Genomic DNA, 17193 nt, shown 5'->3' on the forward strand with positions numbered 1-17193 from the left:
AGCGCCCCCTGGTGGCCCCTGAGGGTAACGTCCCCTTCCCGCCACTGCACCTGAGCCCCGGGAGCACGCCCACCTGTGCACCCCCAGTGCCTGAGCGCTCGCACACACACAGTGATCAGCATCATGTTACGCTCCCCCTTCTTATAGGTGAGGAAATGGGGTTCCCTCTGTTCACAGGGGGCAGAGCCAAGACCCACACTCCGTAACTTCTGGCTCCAAGTTCAAGGCCCATCCTGGCTCTCCCTGCTCGCAGGAGTTGCATTCGGTAGCAGTTTGCTTTTGTTTTTGTTTTTTTAATAAAATCATGATTATGGGGTCTTCCATCTATAGCATCACAGAGTCTAACACAATGAAAAGGGAGAAGCTGTCAAATCCTTATTCAGAGACGCATTTGGTGATTTCTTTGTGTTGGTTCATTTCTGTTTCACTGCAGCCCTGAGTCTCCTGCCAAGGGATAGCCTGGAACTGATGCAGACTTGGCCTTAGATACCGGGTCTCCTATTGTTGATACCCAGGGCGATGGGCTTCTGTTTCCCAGGCAGAGCAGCCTCCCAGACATCTGGACACTGAGCCCTTTGACTGGGGCTGGGATTGGATGTTTGGTTTTTTTGTTTTTTTAAGTTTTTATTACATATGTTACAAATATTTCTTCCCAATTTGTTCCTTATATATATATTTGCTGTTGCTTTATGTTTTGGACATGCCCTGCGGCATGTGGGATCCCAGTTCCCCGACCAGGGATCGAACCCGCGCCCCCTTCAGTGGCAGCGTGGAGTCTTAACCACTGGACGGCCAGGGAAGCCCCCGGGGATTTGATGTTTTCTCTCCAGCACATCATGCCTAAGCATTTAGGCCTCTTGGACTCAGGCCCCCAGGCTCCCAGTCGATTCATCTGGGTATGCTCTCATTAGCATCCCTCCCAGCATTTTCTGGCTCACCGGGTGGCGAGGAATGCCACCACCACCATCCCATTTTTTGGTAGTGGAGGGAATGGCCGAAGGTTAAAGTGGAGACCCCTGTAAACTGGGCCGCCCAGCACCACTAGCGAGTCAACAGCCAGGGGTGGCTCTTGTGGACCCAGTAGAGGCACATCCCCGACTGCAGGCCACCCAGACGATGAAATGACAGCAAGAAGTTAGGGGCCACTTGCCATGTGTCCCACAGTTATCAGATAATTTGACAGTGCATCCTGCTTGCCCTCGAGGAGACAAGACTCATTTACTTGAAATCTGACACATTTTCATGTATAACGTGTATACTAGCGCTATATACTTAGTTGAGTTACAGGACATAGACCAGAGGAGTGTCTAGAAGGGTCTGAGAGTCTACCCCGCTCCCAGTTACGTGAGCCACCACAGTTCCATGGATGACTCCTGGGTCAGAGGCAAGGGACTTTTATTACTGCCGGCACAGTGAGAAGCCTGTTCCCCTGCCCCCAAGCTCATGCGCCGGTGCAGAGCAGCCCTGGTAGGGGGTAAGTAGGCACAACTCAGGAGCCCTGTGCTTGGAAACCCCCAATCCTCTGCGGCAAACCTGCCCAACCTCTGCCCTGGAGGGAGACGTTATCATTATACTGGTCAGGAAACAAATCTGCCTTGTGTCCCAGAGGGAGACACTTTTTCTATCTTTCAGGGTTGTCTGATATACAAACATCCTCGAAAACTCATCCAGAACCAACACCGTTGCCTCTGCTCACAGACTCAGGGGAATGCAGGACACCCATGGAACACCGTCTCCCAAGAAGCTATAAAAACCTATCCATGAGAAGTTGTAAATTGAGGAAGATGGCGTCTGACTGAAAGGATAAGGGGCATTTCCAGTTGACTGAGGACACAAGCTGTGATTTCTCCCAGCATCTTCTCTGTCTGACTATGTTTAACATTCTGCCCAGAATCCAGAGCGTGTCCGGAGCACGCCCGGGGGGCAGGGACGGCCCAAAGGTTGCTGGGTGAAAGGTGTAATTTTCTTGAAAGTGGTTCAAAAAGAGGCTTATTCGGAGCAGGGGATGGAGAGCTGGCGGGAAGCCCCACGGGGGGCAGAGCCCATGGATTGCCTCCTTCAGACTCCCTCCCCAGGGAGGGAGGGAGGTATCAGCCATGAAACGCCCTTGACAGGCTGCAAGCTCTGCTCCCTCTGTCCTGTGGGGAGTCTGCCTGGTGATGAGAAGGGTCAGGACCCCAGTTCTCAGCCATCTGAACCCACGGAGAGGTGCGACATCCCAGGGAGAAAACGATCTTGTTTCTCTTGGCTTGGGAAGCGCTCTGTGATTCTGGAAATTCTTCCTGCTCCAGAAGGAGGAGAGAAACCAAAGGAGCAGCCCGTTCCCTCTTAGGCTCAGGACTGCATCTTTCTCCGGTCTGTACACCCAGCATCCCGCCAGGCCGTACAAGATGCCACAGGATAGAAACGGGGCTCAACTTCTTATTCATTCGTTCATTCGTTTATTCAGTAATGAATTTGTTCGTATGTCGAATAATGAATTGACTCAATTTGTCATCTGCTAAGCATTTTCACTCCACAGGTAATTCAAATTATTGCTTTTTTTGTTGTTTTTTGGGGGTTTTTTTGGGTAGGAAACTAACATAAATATTTTCAAGGAGGATGAAAAATTCATGTTAACTTTTAAAAATATGCCTAGAGATATTGAAAACATTTCCCTCACTCATTCATTGCACAAAATGTTGCCAAGCAACAGCTATGCACCAGGTGAGCTTCTAGGTATACAGATAAAAGAAGGAGATCATTTTCGGAAGATAAGTGTTATAAAGAAAACATGACTGAGCCCAGGGACAGACAGTGATTGGATGAGGGCTGGCTAACTGGATGGATGCAGAGAGGAGGTGACATTTGAGCTTAGATCCGAATGACAAGGAGAAGCAACAAAACATGGATGACCCGGAGGGTGGTGTCCCAGGCAAACAGGACAGCAAGTGCAAAGGCCCTGAGGTCTGAAGTGTTCAAAGGGTAGGAAGGAGGCCAGTGTGGCTGGGGAGTCATAAGCCAGCAGGTTAAGAGGCAAGAAATGGCAGCAGAGAGGTAGAAAGAGGCCACCCTCTGCAGGCTTTTATAAAGGGCCCTGGGGAAAAGCCCCCATGTGATAGGAGGCCTTGGGACGGCTTTCAACAGTGGAGCTATTTTGTCTGATTTATGCTTTAAAAAGCAACCTGGGCAAAAACGAAGGCGGGGAACCAGTTGGAACGCTAACGTTGGTCTGTGTGAACTCTCCTCTGGCATTAAAGGGACCTGGATGGAAAAGGTGAATGAGAAGCCCAGGCTTAAGCAAATATGGGGGCACAGGTGGGAGAACTCCCCCAGCATCCATCTGGAAGACACTGGAGCAGAGACGTCCTAGAAGTGGACGAAAATATGCGGCAGAATCTTCAAACTATCAATACATCAACCTACAGACCATCAAGTAGACTGCAGCTATGTAAGCAGGAGCCTTAAGCCAGGAACTGGCCTTCTAGAAATAAAAAAGGCAAGACGTACCCATCTACCTGCAAAGCTCTCCTCCCCCTCTTGTCCCCCAAGCCCAGAACTTCAGATGGGGAGTAACATTCTGAACTTTACCACTTGAATCCACCTACCCGGCAACATGGCAATTTGGGAGAAAGAGCTAATAGCAAACAGGAGAGGGGGAGACCAGTCAGGCGCATCACTTGCGAAGAGCACGTACTGAAACCTCCCGTGTGCACAGTGTACAAAGAGAGCTCAGGACCTGGCCCTCTGCTCCTGCAACTCGACGTCTGGGTGGAGAGGCAGGTCCTAGAGGCGTGTCACAGGCTCCTATAGTCCTTGACCCTCCAAGCAACGGAGGCTGAGGTCAGCACCCTTTATGGGGCAGCCAGGCCGGTGCAATGCAGCTGAGGGTCAGGGTCAGGAGCTGGGCGGGAGGGGGGGGTGGGGGGGCCCTGACTGGAGGAGCTGCCCCAAGAACACCAACCTCCACAAAGGTGTTAGAGAAGACCCCCAGGAGCCTCCCAAGAGGAAGGCCCTGATGAGAAAGGGTCTCCCTCCAGGGCTGCTCAGGCCATGGCTCACAGCCCAGCAGGCGGCCTAGCCTCCACCCACGTCAGCCACATCCCGCGCAGCCTTCTCTCCTAATATGTCTCTCTCTGTTCTCTCCCTAATGGTCCTTTCCAGCCTGTTAAAGGGCCTAAATTATTATTTTAGTTTTCCAGAAGAATTGCATGCAATTTAGTCGAGTGCACGGGGGCGTGTGCAGCCTTCCCTCGTAACCTCCCAGGCAGGCAGGAGCCCGCAGCACCCCGGGTTGCCGGGTCTGAGATGCCGTCATCTCCCAGCTGAGTCTCCCGCGGAAAACGGAGCAGCCTCAGCCCTCTTGAGTTCTCGGCCGCTTGGTCGTGTAATAGTCACGAGTTGCCGTTGCAAACAACGAAATCCCACTCTGGTTCGTCTGTGCAGAACAGGCCTGCGCTGAAAGGGTATCGGATAACTCAGAAAGGAAAGGACGTCTCAGAGAGCGGCCCGAACCAGGGGGTCCAGGCGGCTACGAGGACAGCCGAGTTCACCCACGGGGCCGGGCCGGCGGGGACACTGCAGCTGCTGCCGGGTCAGGATCCACGTCGCAGCCGCCACTGCTAGCACGGGCCTAAAGCCCCTTCATCTCGGCCTCACTCGCTCCAGCAGCAAAGCCTGGTGGGAACGTCTGCTGCCAAGGGTGTGTTTGTCCTGGGATCGTATCCCGGACCCTGACTCCCGTTCCCAGACATAAGAAGGGCTCTGAGACGCTGTAGGAGAAACGCACGTTCACTGTGGCCCCTGACTGCTCTGTGCTTCCGTTTGGTCCTGAGCAAAGACACCTTACACTGAAATGACAACAGGTTCTGAAGCCATAAATCCATAGGAAATAATCTGATTATAATATCAGAAGAAATCAGTGCCGCCCTAAGTGACCTGAGCTAGCACAAGCAGAAAGACCACCTAGTGCCCTGGGCTGGAGGGCGGCTCTCCACCTGAGATGGACGGGCTGAGTTCCTCCACAGCCAGACCACAGACATGGACCCACCAGAGAGTCAGCCACACGCTGGGTTATCGGACACACATCCTTAAATAACCACGACGGAATGTTCAAGGAGTTCAATGATTCAGATAGTAAATTCTAGCAGGAAACTGGAAAGTATAAAAAAGAAAATCCACACGGATGACTGCATCTATACAGCTTACGGTACAGTTTTGTAAACTGCACAGTTTTCAATAACTGTAACTAAAACTTCAGCAGATAGTTTAGGAGAGATTAAATAGCTTTAAGAGAAAATCAGTCAAGAAGATCAGAATCAAATAGTCAGACTAAAGCGTGGAGATCAAAAAAGGAACACAGAAAAAAGAGCGTAAGAGACACATTAAACGTGAAAAAAAAAAAGATTTAAAATATGTGTAACTGGAATCCCAGAAGGAAGAGGGGAGAATTAATTGCGAAAAAGCAATATTTCAAGCTATACTTAAAACTGACTCAAGACACAGAGCCATGAATTAGGAACTCCAAGCAGTAGAAATACTAAGAAAACCAAATTTAGGCATATTACAGTAAAAGTACTAAAAAACAAAGAGACAAAGAGAAAAATCTTAAAAGAAACCAGAAGGGGAAGAAAAGTATGTTACCTTCAGAGGAACAACAATAAGACTGACCACTAACCTTCATCAGAAACACTAGAAACCAAAAGACAGGAAATCATATCTTCAAAGTTCTGACAGAAAATAGCTGACAACCTAGCATCCTATATCCACCAAAAATATTCTTCAGAAATTAAGGTGAACTGATAATCTTTCCAGACAACAAAACTAGCGCGTACAAACCGAAAAGAATCTTTAGACAGAAAGAAAATTATCTCAGATAGAAACACAGAAATGCAAGAAGGAATGAGCTGCCCTGGGAAGAGTAAATAGAACAACAGATAAACCTAAATGAACGCTGACCATATAAACAGTAACTGTACTAACGCCTTGCAGGGTTTTAAATATGTAGAGAGAACTTCCTTGGCAATAATAGTACTCAACGCAGGAAGAAAGGATGTTAAATGTCCTAAGGTACTGAAATGTCCTGGGAAGTGACAAAAGTAGTAATTCATATTAGATGTTAAAAAGTCAGGAATGCATACTGTGATCTCTAGGGAACCACTAAAAATACAGGAAGAAAGCATCTAATGTATCCAATGGAGTAAAATAAAAAACAATAAGAAGACAAAGATAGGCAAGGGGCGGGGGTCAAAAGGTGCAAACTTCCAGTTACAAAATAAGTAAGTCCTGGGAGGTAATGCACAGTGTGGTGACTATAGTTAATAACACTGTATCACATATTTGAGAGTTGCTGAGAGTAGATCCTGAAAGCCCTCATCACAAGAAAAAAAAATTGTAACTATGTGTGGTGAGGGATGTTAGCTAGACATCAGTGGTGATCATTTTGCAATATATACAAATGTCAAACCATGATGTTGTACACCTGAAAGTCATATGTTATATGTCAATTACATCTCAATTTTTTAAAAAAAGAAGATAGGAAAAAAGCAGGAACAAAGAACAGGAGTAACCAAACAGTCAAATGGTGGATTTAAACATCATAAGTACAATAAATGTAAATGACTAAAGAATCCAATTAAGAGATCAATGTTGTTTGTAAGAGACAGTGCTTAAACATAAGGATGAAGGAAATTTGAAAGCAGAAGTATGCAAAAAATATAGACTATAAATGGAACAGAAACGGGAGTGTGAAGTTACAAGGGAGACGTCCCCAACGTTACAGGACAGCGGAACGAGCTATCAGGGAAAGTTTTTTGGGTGCACTTAAAAATAAAAGATCCTTGTTAGCCTTCCAGAAGGACAGAGCTGGAAAAGGCAGCCTCAGGACACGCCCTCGTCACTCCCACGTTTCTACAATATGCCCATAGAGAGCATGGCTGGTCATTAAATAAAAATTAGGAACTTCATTACTGGATGCTGATTGGTCATGTACCATCTGGCTTTGCGTGCTGTGTCCTCAGGATATTTCACTGAGAAAATATCACACTGAAAAGTCAGTCATAGCACTTTCCCCTCCCTGCCACTCTCACCTGACCCTTCTAACCTTGACCTTTTAATTTTCTAAATATTCTACCACTCAACCTGGGTCAGGTATTAGTACTGCTTAAATCTCTGGACAAGGCTGATCCTGTTCTGTCTGGACCACGGTTTATCCCTTGAGTTTCTGGTCCAACAATGACTACACCTGTACTGACCTCCCCAAGGTGCATGTGTTCCCCTCCCACTGTCCGCCTCCCTGCCCACTTTTTCTGTCCTGTGCTTTCAGGCCATTCTATAGTGCTTTCCCTTGGCTTGACCCCAGAACCCTCAGTTAACTAAGTTCTAATTTCTCCTTGAGTTTGCATCCCAAACTCTCTATGTATCTTCTGTGTGTCCTCTTCTCTTAGCTTCTAGCTTGCTCCCAGCTTGAAATAGATGGCCCCCCACGTTCAAGTCCTTAAACAATCATTTCTTACAAGAGCTGGTTTGAAGAGGCTCTTATTGGCCAAAGTTGGTACAATTTGAATATCAAAAGAATAGTGACTATTATTAATTGAGGTGAGTTCACAATGATACAAACAAAAGAACACCAAAAAGCCCGCAAAACCTTATTTGCGGGGCTTCCCTGGTGGCGCAGTGGTTGGGAGTCCACCTGCTGATGCAGGGGACGCAGGTTTGTGCCCCGGTCCGGGAAGATCCCACATGCCGCGGAGCGGCTGGGCCCGTTAGCCATGGCCGCTGAGCCTGCGCATCCAGAGCCTGTGCTCCGCAACGGGAGAGGCCACAGCGGTGAGAGGCCCGCGTACCGCAAAAAAAAAAAAAAAAAAAACTTATTTGCCACTATTGGAGGTGCCTACTACACCATCTTCTTCTTCTAAACATTTGTAATTAAAGGGAAAGAGTTAAACACTTACTGCCTTTCTGGCAGGAGCCGTACTTCAGAATAAGCAAACAGCCCCAGGAAATAAAGAAAAGCTCTACTTTAAAGAAGAATGACATCTAATAAATGCAGAGGGATTGACAGAATGTAAAACCACCATTTTGCAAACCCTAATGTACTAGTTAATTGCAATGCTTGTCCTGAATGCTAACCCCATCCGGTGGACAGCTGGTGGGGAACTGGATTCCACGCGGAGCCGAAGTGTCAGCCTCCAGCTCACTTGCTAACACAAGGGAAACGTCACTTTATAGTAGAGACGCTTGACCACGTCCCCCTCATCCGGTGATTAGACCAAGCACCACAACAGTAGACAACCAACATCACGTGACGCAACGTGACATACACAGCATCCCCCCAAATCATAATTCATCGGAATCTCGTCAGGCCTACGATCTAACGTACAGCCTACAGGAAATACAGAGGATAGAGGAACAGGTTAAATACGTAACAAGGAAACAGACAATCTGATGTGCAGCTTTGCACGAAGCAACTGAGTTTCTTCAAAATGTCAACGTCATTTTTAAAAAAGGAGGAAGACGGGAAGTGTAAGAACAGCTCTAGATTAAAAGAGATCCAAGAGAATGTAAGTCAACGCACCACTATGGAAAACAGTATGGAGGGTCCTCAAAAGACTAAAAATAGAGGTGCCACGTGACCCAGCGATCCCACTTCTGGGCATATACCCAGACAAAACTGTAATTCAAAGAGCTACGTGGACCCCTATGTTCACAGCAGCACTATTCACAACAGCAAGGACATGGAAACAACCTAACTGTCCATCGACACATGAATGGATAAAGAAGATGTGGTGCAAAGTAGAATGTTGGTTGCCGGGGCTGGGGGAGAATTAGTACTGAGTGGTACAGATTTCAGTTGGAGAAGATGAAAAAGTTCTTGGGATGGATGGTGGTGACGGTTGCACAACAATGTGAATGTACTTAATGCCACTGAACTGTACCCTTAAAAATGGTTAAAATGGTAAATTTTATATTAGCTATATTTTGCCACAATAAAAAAATACAAAATAAAACAAAACAAAAAAGAAAAGATACATGCACCTTTATGTTCACAGTGGCACTGTTTACAATAACCAAGACATGGAAGCAACCTGAATGTCCAACGACAGATGAATGGATAAAGATGTGGTATATATGCACGATGGAATATTACTCAGCCATAAAAAGAACGAAATAACACCCTTTGCAGCAACATGAATGGACCTGGAGATTATCATACTAAGCAAATTAAGTCAGAAAGAGAAAGACAAATACCATATGACATCACTTATATGCGGAATCTAATACGACACAAATGAACATATCTATGAAACAGAAACAGACTCACAGACAGAGAACAGACTTGTGGTTGCCAAGAGGGAGGAAGGTGGGGGAGGGAAAGCTGGGAGTTTGGGATTAGCCAATGCAAATTATTATATATAGAATGGATAAACAGCAAGGTCCTACTGCATAGCATAGGGAACTATATTCAATATCCTGTGATAAACCATAATGGAAAAGAATATGAAAAAGAATATACATATCTGAATCATTTTGCTGTACAGCAGAAATTAACACAACATTGTAAATCAACTATAATTCAATAAATTTTTTTTAAAAAAGGGAAAAATGTAAAAAAAAAGATGTGGTATATATATATGTATGTGTGTATATATATATATATATATATATATATACACACACACAATGGAATATTACTCAGCCATTAAAAAGAATGAAGTAATGCCATTTGCAGCAACCTGGATGGACCTACAGATTGTGAAGTAGGTCAGAAAGAGAAAGACAAATACCATATATCACTTGTATGTGGAATCTAAAATATGACACAAATGAACTTATCTACGAAACAGAAACGGTCTCACAGACGTAGAGAACAGACTTGTGGTTGCCAAGGGGGATGGGGTGGGGGAGGGAAGGATTGCGAGTTTGGGATTAGCAGATGCAAACTATTATATATAGAATGGATAAACAACAAGGTCCTACTGTATAGCACAGGGAACTATATTCAATATCCTGTAAGAATATGAAAAAGAATGTATACATACATATAACTGAATCACTGTGCTGTGCAGCAGAAATTAACACAACACTGTAAGTCAACTATACTTCAATAAAATAAATTTTAAACAAAAGAGACCCAAGAGATATGGCAAAGAGCATGGCTGCTGGTCAGAACAAAGCAAGGGTGAAAGACATTTTGGGGACAACCAGGAAATGCGAATATGGGTTGCCTATTGGGTGATATTAGAGAATCATGGTTAATTTCATTAACCATGGTATCACGATTATGTGGGAAATGTCTGTAGTTTTTAGAGATACCTACTGAAGTATTCAGGGGTGAGTAACGACCATACTTTAAAATACTTCCTCCAAAACGCAGTAGATGGCAAATGTGTCAACATGTGAGCAATTGTTTCAATCTAGTGATGGCCATGGTCATTAGACTCACCACTTCTCTCTACTTCTCTGTATATTTACCATTTTTCATAATAAAAAATTAAGCTTAGGAATAACAAAGGGGGAGAAACATAACAGCATCCCTCCAACAGGGTTATTGTGGGAACTAGAGCTAATGAATAAAAGGTGCTTATCTCAGCGCCTGACACATGGTCATTAATTATTGTTCCTAATAATTGTTTCTCGAGCATTTCCCAATCCTCTCAAAGTACAGCAAGAGTATTAACAATTAAGGAATGAAAAGGAGACCACACAGTTACAGGCTGTTAAAATGTGCATAACTGGATCGGGATGTATAAGTACTTTTCTATGAGAAAGATCTTCCAACCTTGGTCTCCTCCCTGCCAGGTATGGGCAACGTTCAGAGGTGGCTCTGGCGCTCCCTCTAGTGGTGATATGTGGTAACTGTTCTCTGCCCAGCTGCTGAGCCTTGAGTGGAAAACGAATCTACTGAAGGAATGTTTTAATACAAGGACGTCATTTTCCAGAGCTGGTGGTGGAGCTTTGTGGTTTGATGGGCCTCTTTCCCAAGAACCATGGGTGGCTTGCCAGCCCCTTGTTGACCACCGTTTTGTAAAACAATTGAGAGCAGCACAAGGTAGAGGAGAAAGGCCTCAGCATTGCTGGGTGGGCAGTAGGCATTTGGGGACCTTACAAGGGTTTCTAGTGAAATTATATTATTTGGAAGCATGGTAGTGATGGGAGTTGCTGGCCCATTTCTAGAACCTGTGTCATTAGCTCAGGGCACGCCTCCATCCCCGTAGACTGGTAAGCCGGCCATCCTACCAAAGCCACCAGAGGGCATCAGCTGCCCACACAGGCTGCCTGGAGCTGAGTGGCGACGGGGTGACACCAGCGGAAGAGGGTTATGGTCCTAATAATAATCCAGATCCACTCTGATCTGGTCACCAGCTTTGGACTTCCTGAGTCAGAAATAAACTTGCACCATTTTTGAACCATAGCGCATTTGGGGGTCACCACACAGATCCTCAAAGCTCTGGAGGAAGGCCGTGTCACCAGAAGCAGAGAAGGAGTGACCGTGTGGAAACTCTATCCCTCACTGCCCTCGTGGACACCGCCTGCACACAAGACCTCAAATAATAAGGCCGGAGCGGCACTGGACCCAGCCGGCGGGCCGGCGGGCAGACGTGCAGCACTCCACTATACAAGGCGCTGGCCCTTTCAGGCCTCTGGTTTCCCCTGCCCCACGGCCATGTTCCCAGTGGGCTCCGACTCGGCAGTCCCTCCTTCCCGCTTTCTCTCCATTCTCTCCGCAGCTGTTCCGGACGCGTGGGCACTACTCCTGGACCATCCACCCCACTCCCTGCAGTGGCCTTGCCTTCCACCACCCTTGAAATACAGAAGGATTTTCTCCTTTCCCTCATTTCCCAGTCACTCCTTAACCTATTGCTGTCTTTTTCCACCTGAAGCTCCATGAGAAGAGAATCAGTGAGTTGGAGGATAGGAACTTTGAAATAACTGAGTCAGAGGAACAAAGGAAAAAGAATGAAAGAGTGAAAAAATCCTAAGTGATCTATGGGACACCATGAAAAGAATAAATATCAGAACTATTGGAGCTTCTGAAGGAGAAGAGCAGGGGGGAGGGGGCAAAAGTTTGTTTAAAGAAAGAATAGCTGAGGACATCCCAACCTGGGAAAAGACTTGAACACCCACGATCATGAACCTACTAGCTTTAACATTACTTCAATTCAAAACAGTCTTCTTCAAGACACATTATAGGGACTTCCCTGGTGGCGCAGTGGTTAAGAATCGCCTGCCAATGCAGGGGACAGAGGTTCGAGCTCTGGTCCGGGAAGATCCCACATGCCGCGGAGCAACTAAGCCCATGCGCCACAACTACTGAGCCTGCGCTCTAGAGCCCATGAGCCACAACTACTGAGCCTGCGCTCTAGAGCCCACGAGCCACAACTACTGAGCTCACATGCCTAGAGCCCATGCTCCGCAACGAGAGGTCGCCGAAATGAGAAGCCTGCGGACCGCAACGAAGAGTAGCCCCCGCTCACCACAACTAGAGAAAGCCCGTGCACAGCAACAAAGACCCAACGCAGCCATAAAAAAGATAAATTTTTTTTTAAATGACACATTATGGGCTTCCCTGGTGACACAGTGGTTAAGAATCCACCTGCCAATGCAGGGGACACGGGTTCAAGCCCTGGTCCGGGAAGATCCCACATGCCACGGAGCAACTAAGCCTGTGTGCCACAACTACTGAGCCTGCGAGCCACAACTACTGAGCCCGCATGCCACAACTACTGTGCGCCTAGAGCCCGTGCTCTGCAACAAGAGAAGCCACCGCAACGAGAAGCCCACGCACCGCAACGAAGAGTAGCCCCCGCTCGGTGCAACTAGAGAAAGCCGGCGTGCAGTAACGAAGACCCAATGCAGAGAAAAATAAAAGTAAATTAATTAATTATTTTAAAAGACACATTATAAAGAAACTGTCACAAATCAAAGACAAAGAGAATCCTAAAAGCAGTAAGAGAAAAAAAGATTGTAAACACAAAGAAACGCCCATTAGGTTATCAGCAGATTTCTCAGTGGAATTCTTAACAGCCCAGGAGGAAGTGGAATGATAAATTCAAAGTGTTGAAAGAGGAAACTACCAGCCGAGAATACTCTATGTGGCCAAGTTATCCCTTGGAAAGGAAGGATGAATACAGACTTTCCCAGGCGAACAAAAGCTGAGGCCGTTCATCACCACTTTGACCTGCCTTGCAAAAAAATACCGAAAGGAGTTCTTCAAGCTCAAATGAAAAGACACTAATTCATAACATTAAAATATATGAAAACATACAATGGTTAAGGTAAATATACAGTTAGATTTAGAGAATGTTCTAAAATTGACTGTGGTGATAGTTGCACAACTCTGTGAATACACGAAAAGCCAGCGAATTGTATACTGAAAGATGTGAATTGTTTGGTATATGAATTATATTTCAGTAAGGTGGTGACGAAGGGGAAAGAGGAGGGGAGGGTGCAGGGAGGGAGGAAGATTCCTGCCCATTCTAGACTCCAGACACTAGGCTGCGAATCCCAGGTTTAGGCTTTCCCTGCTTGCCCTTGTGGGTAGGGTGGGCGCACGGCTGAGGGGGGGTAAATAGCCCTCCCGCCAACGCCCGGCTCTGGCCGCAGCTCCGCCTCTGCACAGCAGGGTCTCAGGGTGGCAACGGGAGCATCTGCCGTTGTCTCTGTCACTCGGGGGCACGATTCTGACCTCGGCGCCCGACAGCATGAACGGCTCTTGACAGCGCAGGGCTTTTTACCTCCCCTTGACCAGGAATGGATTTAGACAGTCCTGGGTACAGAAATCCTTTCGGAATCTAGCTTTAGGCTGAAGCTGCTACAGGTGTCCACAGCCAAACTTTAATCTCCCACGAGATGGCAGTGTTGTCTCACTCCAGTTCTCACACTCGGCCCCCTTCCAGGCCCTCAGTAAATAAGCACAGGAGATGGAAATGAAGTGGATTCTGGATTTCTGCCTCTGAAAACACGTAGGCCTGAGTTTTATTTGAATAAATGACTATCAGGTAACTATTAAACTACTAGAACTATGCTTATTTAAAGTTAAAGAACTCGGGAATTCCCTGGCAGTCCAGTGGTACGACTCAGCGCTTTCACTGCTGGGGACCCGGGTTCGGTCCCTGGTCGGGGAACTAAGATCCCACAAGCAGTGGGGCACAGTCAAAAGAAAAAAGTTTTAATTACATTAAATTCAACAATTCTTCTTTATCAGACCTCCTTACTGAAAAAGGTGGTGAGAAAAAAAATATTCCTTTCAAGAATGAAAGATTTCATTTTGATATTGTCTTTAGACGGGACGGACCCCACGCAAATCGGAGCTACCCTAGTGTCCCTTGACAATTTCACTTCCTGAAGTGGACGGCTCCCTGAACAGCTCATAGCCAACGGCTAAACAGCAAAGTCGCCGAGAGGCAGGGGCTCTGGGGCCCACAGATCTGGACTTGAATTCGGGTCCCACCGCCTACTAGCTGAGCAGTCTTCACTCACCCCTGTGTGCCGGATTTTCTCATCTGTAGGAAGGAGAACGGTTCCTGTCTCGCTGAGTGTTTGCGGGGGTGGTAAGGGGGTACTCAGAACAGTGCCCGGCAGATAACGTGTCCTCAGTAGCTGATGGTCATGTAGTTGGTGGTTCTCCATTCTGGGTGCTCACTGGCACCTCCTGGAGAATCTTTTTAAATTATTAATTCCCAGTGCAAATCAAAATCATAATGAGATCCCCTCACATCCATTAGGATGGTTATTATCCAACTAAAAAACACGGGGCTTCCCTGGTGGCGCAGTGGTTGAGAATCCGCCTGCCAATGCAGGGGACATAGGTTCAAGCCCTGGTCCAGGAAGATCCCACATGCCGCGGAGCAACTAAGCCCGCGAGCCACAGCTACTGAAGCCCGCATGCCTAGAGCCCGTGCTCCACAACAAGAGAAGCCACCGCAATGAGAAGCCCGCGCACCGCAATGAAGGGTAGCTCCCGCTCGCCGCAACTAGAGAAAGCCTCCGGGCAGCAACGAAGACCCAGCGCAGCCAAAATTAAATAAAATTTTAAAAACAATTTTAAAACACACAAACAGAAAATAACAAGTGTTGGTGAGAAATGTGGAGAAACTGGAATCCTTGAGAGTTGCTGGTGGAAACGTAAAACGGAGCACCTGTCATGGAAGACAAACTGGTGGGTCCCTCTGAGTCACACATAGAAAAGCCGCAGGGTCCAGCAAATCCACTTCTAGGTACACACACACAGGATTGAAAGCAGGGACTCAGTGAGGTATCTGTACACCCATCTTCACAGCAGCGTTACCCACAACAGCCAAAGGATGGAAACAACCCAAACGTCCATCAATAGATAAATGGATAAACAAATGTGGGACAGACGTATAATGGAATATTATTCATCCTTGAAAAGGCAGGAAATTCAGACACATGCTACAACATGGACGAACCCTGCAGACATGCTGGGCAAAATAAGTCAGACACTAAAGGACAAATACTGTTTGATTCCACTGACACGAAGCCCCTACAGTAGTCAATTCATAGAGACTTGAAAGGAGAAGGGTGGGTGCCAGAGGCTAGGGGGAGGGGAAAGGGGAGTAACTGTTCAATGGGGACAGAGACCCAGCTCTGCAAGACCAGAAGAATTCAAGAGGTGGCTGGTGGTGATGGCTGTAGAACAGTGTATGTGTACTTAACGCCACCCGACTTAAAAGTGATTAAAATGTAAGTTCTATGTCATGTATAGTTCACCACGACTTTTTAAAAGCTTACTTTTACGAATTTTCAAAAACATTAAAAAAGAAGAAAGAAAGAACCTGAACGACAGAGGTCACACTTGTAGAGCAGCGCCCAGGCAGCAGTATCTCACAAGAGCTCCCCTAAGAATGATGCAGAGGGGGCACTGAGAGGTTCCCCAGCGGCAGGGTCACTCTGGGAATGAGAGTGGAAGCCGTGCACAGACTCAGGAGGGCTGGAGCTCCCAGAGCCGCTCCTCTCTGCCCTCTGCTGGCCCAGCCCGGCCGCCCCATGGCTCAGAGGCTGGGAGCCAGGAGGCTGAGAGCTGGCTGGACACTGGACTCACCAAAATTCCAAGTTGGACAGTGGCTTTGGGACCAAAGGTGGTGAAAGCTTCCATTCGGACAGAAATGTGGAAATGAGCCACTGCGAGTGGTACCCTGGATGATGACCAGTGTCACCTCCCTGGGGTGACACGGCAGCTCAGTATACATTCAGCTGAGCGCACTGGTTCCAGCTGGCCTGGGACCCATCTGGACACGATGGCCCTCGCCGAGCTCACCCCCAGAGTCTCTGAGCCCCAGAAGCGTGAACTGACGCCTCCAGGCCTGGGGGCCCCCTGGAGCCCAAGGTCAGGGTGACATTTCTCTGCGGTGATCACAGTTACCCTGGGCGAGGCCCCCAGGAATGCAGAGCTGCTGGAAGACCCCCCAGCCCCCAGAGCTGCCCACCGGCAGAGGGAGCTCAGCACTGCCTGGACGGCCTATAGGACAGCCGATCCAGAGGACAGGCTCCAAAGAAGTGTCTAGAATCCCGGTGACAGGGCTGCTAGCAAAGGGCTGTCCCGAGAGCAGGAGAGCAGCCCGAACCCGCCCAAGCGCCCCCGTGGTCCCCGGGGCTCCCACCATCACCCGGCCTATCCACAGCCACGGGAGCCGGGGGGGAGGTGACGCTCGTATGCAGAGTCAAAAGACCCACACGTGCGCACACATGCACGCACACACACGTCACACACACGCGCGCGCATAGACGCGCCCACACAGACACAATGCCAGCGAGAATTTATATTATTAAACGATGCATGGACGTCCCATTAAACACCTAAGGAGGAAGCGTTTGCAGCTTCTATGAAAATACTCAAAACTAGCTCCGATAAACTATTGTATTTTTCTCTGGGAACAACAGCGATGTCACAACTCTACAGAAACACTTCAAACAGAAGCCAACGGGAGGCCAGGGGATGCCTGTACAAAACGCTTCTCCCAGGCTCTTGCTAATCTGTACAGAGCAGCAGCGGAATTACCAGGCCAGGAGAAGAGCACTAATTCGATAAAGCTCCCTGCGTCCAGCCCCGTTAGTTAATTAAATTATCGCTTTACGGTGCCTTAAGAGACCTGCAAGGCTAACCCGAGTGTTGCCAGCTTTATGGGGTCTGCGGGCCCTTTACAAGCTTCCTGTGCTCGCAAGTGTCAAATTGGGGCTGTACTGACAGATAAA

This window comes from Lagenorhynchus albirostris, chromosome 18, assembly GCF_949774975.1.
Source record: "Lagenorhynchus albirostris chromosome 18, mLagAlb1.1, whole genome shotgun sequence".
Taxonomy (NCBI): domain Eukaryota; kingdom Metazoa; phylum Chordata; class Mammalia; order Artiodactyla; family Delphinidae; genus Lagenorhynchus; species Lagenorhynchus albirostris.